General features: G+C 24.1%; 1 non-coding gene across 1 annotated transcript; it reads left to right on the forward strand.

The window, feature by feature from the left end:
* The first annotated feature begins 5654 nt into the window (after positions 1-5654).
* Positions 5655-7644, forward strand: LOC138858746 (small subunit ribosomal RNA). Its single transcript, XR_011397780.1, has one exon. It is a non-coding gene; the product is annotated as a small subunit ribosomal RNA (ribosomal RNA).

Here is a 7644-nt window from a genome sequence, read left to right on the forward strand (position 1 = left end):
AAGTAATAAATTTTCATATAAGTATTAATTGCATAAAGTCTATGAAGTAATAAATTTTCATATAAGTACTAAATGTATAAAGTCTATGAAGTAATAAATTTTCATATAAGTAGTAAATATATAAAGTCTATGAAGTAATAAATTTTCATATAAGTATTAATTGTATAAAGTCTATGAAGTAATAAATTTTCATATAAGTATTAATTGTATAAAGTCTATGAAGTAATAAATTTTCATATAAGTATTAATTGTATAAAGTCTATGAAGTAATAAATTTTCATATAAGTATTAATTGTATAAAGTCTATGAAGTAATAAATTTTCATATAAGTACTAAATGTATAAAGTCTATGAAGTAATAAATTTTCATATAAGTATTAATTGTATAAAGTCTATGAAGTAATAAATTTTCATATAAGTATTAATTGTATAAAGTCTATGAAGTAATAAATTTTCATATAAGTAGTAAATATATAAAGTCTATGAAGTAATAAATTTTCATATAAGTATTAATTGCATAAAGTCTATGAAGTAATAAATTTTCATATAAGTATTAATTGTATAAAGTCTATGAAGTAATAAATTTTCATATAAGTATTAATTGTATAAAGTCTATGAAGTAATAAATTTTCATATAAGTACTAAATGTATAAAGTCTATGAAGTAATAAATTTTCATATAAGTAGTAAATATATAAAGTCTATGAAGTAATAAATTTTCATATAAGTATTAAATGTATAAAGTCTATGAAGTAAAATATAAAGTCTATGAAGTAAAATATAAAGTCTATGAAGTAATAAATTTTTATATAAGTATAAAAAATATAAAGTCTATGAAGTAATGAATTTTCATATAAGTATAAAAAATATAAAGTCTATGAAGTAATGAATTTTCATATAAGTATTAAATGTATAAAGTCTATGAAGTAATAAATTTTCATATAAGTAGTAAATATATAAAGTCTATGAAGTAATAAATTTTCATATAAGTATTAATTGTATAAAGTCTATGAAGTAATAAATTTTCATATAAGTATTAATTGTATAAAGTCTATGAAGTAATAAATTTTCATATAAGTACTAAATGTATAAAGTCTATGAAGTAATAAATTTTCATATAAGTACTAAATGTATAAAGTCTATGAAGTAATAAATTTTCATATAAGTAGTAAATATATAAAGTCTATGAAGTAATAAATTTTCATATAAGTATTAATTGTATAAAGTCTATGAAGTAATAAATTTTCATATAAGTATTAATTGTATAAAGTCTATGAAGTAATAAATTTTCATATAAGTACTAAATGTATAAAGTCTATGAAGTAATAAATTTTCATATAAGTAGTAAATATATAAAGTCTATGAAGTAATAAATTTTCATATAAGTATTAATTGTATAAAGTCTATGAAGTAATAAATTTTCATATAAGTATTAATTGTATAAAGTCTATGAAGTAATAAATTTTCATATAAGTACTAAATGTATAAAGTCTATGAAGTAATAAATTTTCATATAAGTAGTAAATATATAAAGTCTATGAAGTAATAAATTTTCATATAAGTATTAATTGTATAAAGTCTATGAAGTAATAAATTTTCATATAAGTATTAATTGTATAAAGTCTATGAAGTAATAAATTTTCATATAAGTACTAAATGTATAAAGTCTATGAAGTAATAAATTTTCATATAAGTAGTAAATATATAAAGTCTATGAAGTAATAAATTTTCATATAAGTATTAATTGCATAAAGTCTATGAAGTAATAAATTTTCATATAAGTATTAATTGTATAAAGTCTATGAAGTAATAAATTTTCATATAAGTATTAATTGTATAAAGTCTATGAAATAATAAATTTTCATATAAGTATTAATTGTATAAAGTCTATGAAGTAATAAATTTTCATATAAGTACTAAATGTATAAAGTCTATGAAGTAATAAATTTTCATATAAGTAGTAAATATATAAAGTCTATGAAGTAATAAATTTTCATATGAGTATTAAATGTATAAAGTCTATGAAGTAAAATATAAAGTCTATGAAGTAATAAATTTTTATATAAGTATAAAAAATATAAAGTCTATGAAGTAATGAATTTTCATATAAGTAGTAAATATATAAAGTCTATGAAGTAATAAATTTTCATATAAGTATTAAATGTATAAAGTCTATGAAGTAAAATATAAAGTCTATGAAGTAATAAATTTTTATATAAGTATAAAAAATATAAAGTCTATGAAGTAATAAATTTTCATATAAGTATTAATTGTATAAAGTCTATGAAGTAATAAATTTTCATATAAGTATTAATTGTATAAAGTCTATGAAGTAATAAATTTTCATATAAGTATTAATTGTATAAAGTCTATGAAGTAATAAATTTTCATATAAGTATTAATTGTATAAAGTCTATGAAGTAATAAATTTTCATATAAGTATTAATTGTATAAAGTCTATGAAGTAATAAATTTTCATATAAGTATTAATTGTATAAAGTCTATGAAGTAATAAATTTTCATATAAGTATTAATTGTATAAAGTCTATGAAATAATAAATTTTCATATAAGTATTAATTGTATAAAGTCTATGAAGTAATAAATTTTCATATAAGTATTAATTGTATAAAGTCTATGAAGTAATAAATTTTCATATAAGTATTAATTGTATAAAGTCTATGAAGTAATAAATTTTCATATAAGTATTAAATGTATAAAGTCTATGAAGTAAAATATAAAGTCTATGAAGTAATAAATTTTTATATAAGTATAAAAAATATAAAGTCTATGAAGTAATGAATTTTCATATAAGTATTAAATGTATAAAGTCTATGAAGTAATAAATTTTCATATAAGTATTAATTGTATAAAGTCTATGAAGTAATAAATTTTCATATAAGTAGTAAATATATAAAGTCTATGAAGTAATAAATTTTCATATAAGTATTAAATGTATAAAGTCTATGAAGTAAAATATAAAGTCTATGAAGTAATAAATTTTTATATAAGTATAAAAAATATAAAGTCTATGAAGTAATGAATTTTCATATAAGTATTAAATGTATAAAGTCTATGAAGTAATAAATTTTCATATAAGTATTAATTGTATAAAGTCTATGAAGTAATAAATTTTCATATAAGTATTAATTGTATAAAGTCTATGAAGTAATAAATTTTCATATAAGTATTAATTGTATAAAGTCTATGAAGTAATAAATTTTCATATAAGTATTAATTGTATAAAGTCTATGAAGTAATAAATTTTCATATAAGTAGTAAATATATAAAGTCTATGAAGTAATAAATTTTCATATGAGTATTAAATGTATAAAGTCTATGAAGTAAAATATAAAGTCTATGAAGTAATAAATTTTTATATAAGTATAAAAAATATAAAGTCTATGAAGTAATGAATTTTCATATAAGTATTAAATGTATAAAGTCTATGAAGTAATAAATTTTCATATAAGTATTAAATGTATAAAGTCTATGAAGTAATAAATTTTCATATAAGTATTAAATATGAAGTCATACAAGTTAAAAATTTAAAAAAAAAATCGATTGTAAAAATACTTTTGATGTTATTAGTTGTATTATGACCATGACGATATTTGAAAATGATATAAATTACCCACGTATATATGAGTTTTTAAATTTTAAATAGGTTAAAAGAATTTTTCCATATATTTTCGGGTTGGTAACGTCAACATGGGAGAGAACATTTATAACAAATTTGCACAAATCTGCTCAAATTGACATATACTGAAATAGTACTTATATGAAAATTTATTACTTCATAGACTTTATACATTTAGTACTTATATGAAAATTTTTTACTGCTAGGAAATGTATTATACTTTTATATATTTGAATTCCTTATGTTAGTTTATTAGTAAGAAATTGTTTTTAAATACTTATAAGTATGAATATTACTATACTTATATGATTTATGTATTTGGTACTTGTATGAAAATTTTCATACTTGTATGACTTTATTTACTTAGTATTTATATGGAAATATTTTTTACTTTATATGTATTTTTAAGTAAATATGAAAATGAAAGTTGATTTTGTGTGCCTTTTTATTCCTGGTTTTTATACAGTTAGTTTAAATAGAAATAGATTTTGTTTTATACAAAACTCTATATTCTGTACTAACATATTGTATATAATGAGCGTTTTTTATTCCTGGTTTTTATACAGTTAGTTTAAATAGAAATAGATTTTGTTTTATACAAAATTCTATATTCTGTACTAACATATTGTATATAATGAGCGTTTTTTATTCCTGGTTTTTATACAGTTAGTTTAAATAGAAATAGATTTTGTTTTATACAAAACTCTATATTCTGTACTAACATATTGTATATAATGAGCGTTTTCTATTCCTGGTTTTTATACAGTTAGTTTAAATAGAAATAGATTTTGTTTTATACAAAACTCTATATTCTGTACTAACATATTGTATATAATGAGCGTTTTTTATTCCTGGTTTTTATACAGTTAGTTTAAATAGAAATAGATTTTGTTTTATACAAAACTCTATATTCTGTACTAACATATTGTATATAAGCGTTTTTTATTCCTGGTTTTTATACAGTTAGTTTAAATAGAAATAGATTTTGTTTTATACAAAACTCTATATTCTGTACTAACATATTGTATATAATGAGCGTTTTTTATTCCTGGTTTTTATACAGTTAGTTTAAATAGAAATAGATTTTGTTTTATACAAAACTCTATATTCTGTACTAACATATTGTATATAATGAGCGTTTTTTATTCCTGGTTTTTATACAGTTAGTTTAAATAGAAATAGATTTGTTTTATACAAAACTCTATATTCTGTACTAACATATTGTATATAATGAGCGTTTTTTATTCCTGGTTTTTATACAGTTAGTTTAAATAGAAATAGATTTTGTTTTATACAAAACTCTATATTCTGTACTAACATATTGTATATAATGAGCGTTTTTTATTCCTGGTTTCCTACAGTTAGTTTAAATAGAAATAGATTTTGTTTTATACAAAAACATAAAAAATCTATTATTCTATACTAACATATTGTAGAAATAAATATTAAACAATATTTTAGTTTTATTTGTGAGCTATTCTAATATTTACTCATAAAATATATGTGTAAAAGGATGGTTTTTAAATAAAATAAAATATTAATGTGTTGCACCCGAAAATACTTTTTATCATATATTTATTATTGAAATAAATATAATAGAATTTGAAATTATTAATTTCAAATCAAGAAAAAAATGTATATACTCTTAAAAAAATGTATATATATTACTATATGCATTGAAATAAAGTAAAATGTATAGAATGATATTATTTGAAAATTTTGCCAATATAAGAAGAAATATCGTTCTTACATAATAATTAAATAATAATATGTATAGAGAACGAAAATTCTTTTCACGATACCAAAACAAAAATTAAAAAAATCCATTTCAAAATCACACAATAGAAATGAAATATAATGAAAAAAAATATAATAAAGAAAGAAACATAGAAAAATTGTTGTGTATATTGTAAATGTTTTTATGTTTTGTGTATTTGTGTATAATTTTCAAATAAGAAAATATCATTTTAAACTTTTATATAATATAAAAAATATTATATAAAAAAGAAATATATATTATTCTGGTTGATCCTGCCAGTAGTTATATGCTTGTCTCAAAGATTAAGCCATGCATGTCTAAGTACAAACAAATTAAAAGTGAAACCGCAAAAGGCTCATTATATCAGTTATGGTTCCATAGATCGTTAACAGTTACTTGGATAACTGTGGTAATTCTAGAGCTAATACATGCAAAATAAACACGGACCTTTTGGAACGTGTGCTTTTATTAGGCTAAAACCAAGCGATTATTCGATCGTTATATTGGTTGAACTCTAGATAACTTGCAGATCGTATGGTCTCGTACCGACGACAGATCTTTCAAATGTCTGCCCTATCAACTTTTGATGGTAGTATCTAGGACTACCATGGTTGCAACGGGTAACGGGGAATCAGGGTTCGATTCCGGAGAGGGAGCCTGAGAAACGGCTACCACATCTAAGGAAGGCAGCAGGCGCGTAAATTACCCACTCCCAGTTCGGGGAGGTAGTGACGAAAAATAACAATACAGGACTCATATCCGAGGCCCTGTAATTGGAATGAGTACACTTTAAATCCTTTAACAAGGACCTATTGGAGGGCAAGTCTGGTGCCAGCAGCCGCGGTAATTCCAGCTCCAATAGCGTATATTAAAGTTGTTGCGGTTAAAACGTTCGTAGTTGAATTTGTGCTTCATACGGGTAGTACAACTATAATTGTGGTATGTACATTACCTTATGTATGTAAGCGTATTACCGGTGGAGTTCTTATATATAATTAATACAATGTATTTTTTATATATTCCTCCTATTTAAACCTGCTTCAGTGCTCTTCATCGAGTGTTGTTGTGGGCCGGTACAATTACTTTGAACAAATTAGAGTGCTTAAAGCAGGCTCCAAATGCCTGAATATTTTGTGCATGGAATAATGAAATAAGACCTCTGTTCTACTTTCATTGGTTTTTAGATCAAGAGGTAATGATTAATAGAAGCAGTTTGGGGGCATTAGTATTACGACGCGAGAGGTGAAATTCTTGGACCGTCGTAAGACTAACTTAAGCGAAAGCATTTGCCAAAGATGTTTTCATTAATCAAGAACGAAAGTTAGAGGTTCGAAGGCGATCAGATACCGCCCTAGTTCTAACCATAAACGATGCCAGCTAGCAATTGGGTGTAGCTACTACTATGGCTCTCTCAGTCGCTTCCCGGGAAACCAAAGCTTTTGGGCTCCGGGGGAAGTATGGTTGCAAAGCTGAAACTTAAAGGAATTGACGGAAGGGCACCACCAGGAGTGGAGCCTGCGGCTTAATTTGACTCAACACGGGAAAACTTACCAGGTCCGAACATAAGCGTGTAAGACAGATTGATAGCTCTTTCTCGAATCTATGGGTGGTGGTGCATGGCCGTTCTTAGTTCGTGGAGTGATTTGTCTGGTTAATTCCGATAACGAACGAGACTCAAATATATTAAATAGATGCTTTCAGGATTATGGTGTTGAAGCTTATATAGCCTTCATTCATGCGTTCATCTTGAATGTACAAGTGTTTGAATGTGTTTATATAAGTGGAGTCGTACCTGTTGGTTTGTCCCATTATAAGGACACTAGCTTCTTAAATGGACAAATTGCGTCTAGCAGTAACGAGATTGAGCAATAACAGGTCTGTGATGCCCTTAGATGTCCTGGGCTGCACGCGCGCTACAATGAAAGTATCAACGTGTATTTCCTAGACCGAGAGGTCCGGGTAAACCGCTGAACCACTTTCATGCTTGGGATTGTGAACTGAAACTGTTCACATGAACTTGGAATTCCCAGTAAGTGTGAGTCATTAACTCGCATTGATTACGTCCCTGCCCTTTGTACACACCGCCCGTCGCTACTACCGATTGAATTATTTAGTGAGGTCTCCGGACGTGATCACTGTGACGCCTTGTGTTTCACGGTTGTTTCGCAAAAGTTGACCGAACTTGATTATTTAGAGGAAGTAAAAGTCGTAACAAGGTTTCCGTAGGTGAACCTGCGGAAGGATCATTA

This window comes from Bactrocera oleae, unplaced genomic scaffold (assembly GCF_042242935.1).
Source record: "Bactrocera oleae isolate idBacOlea1 unplaced genomic scaffold, idBacOlea1 ctg00000013.1, whole genome shotgun sequence".
Classification (NCBI taxonomy): domain Eukaryota; kingdom Metazoa; phylum Arthropoda; class Insecta; order Diptera; family Tephritidae; genus Bactrocera; species Bactrocera oleae.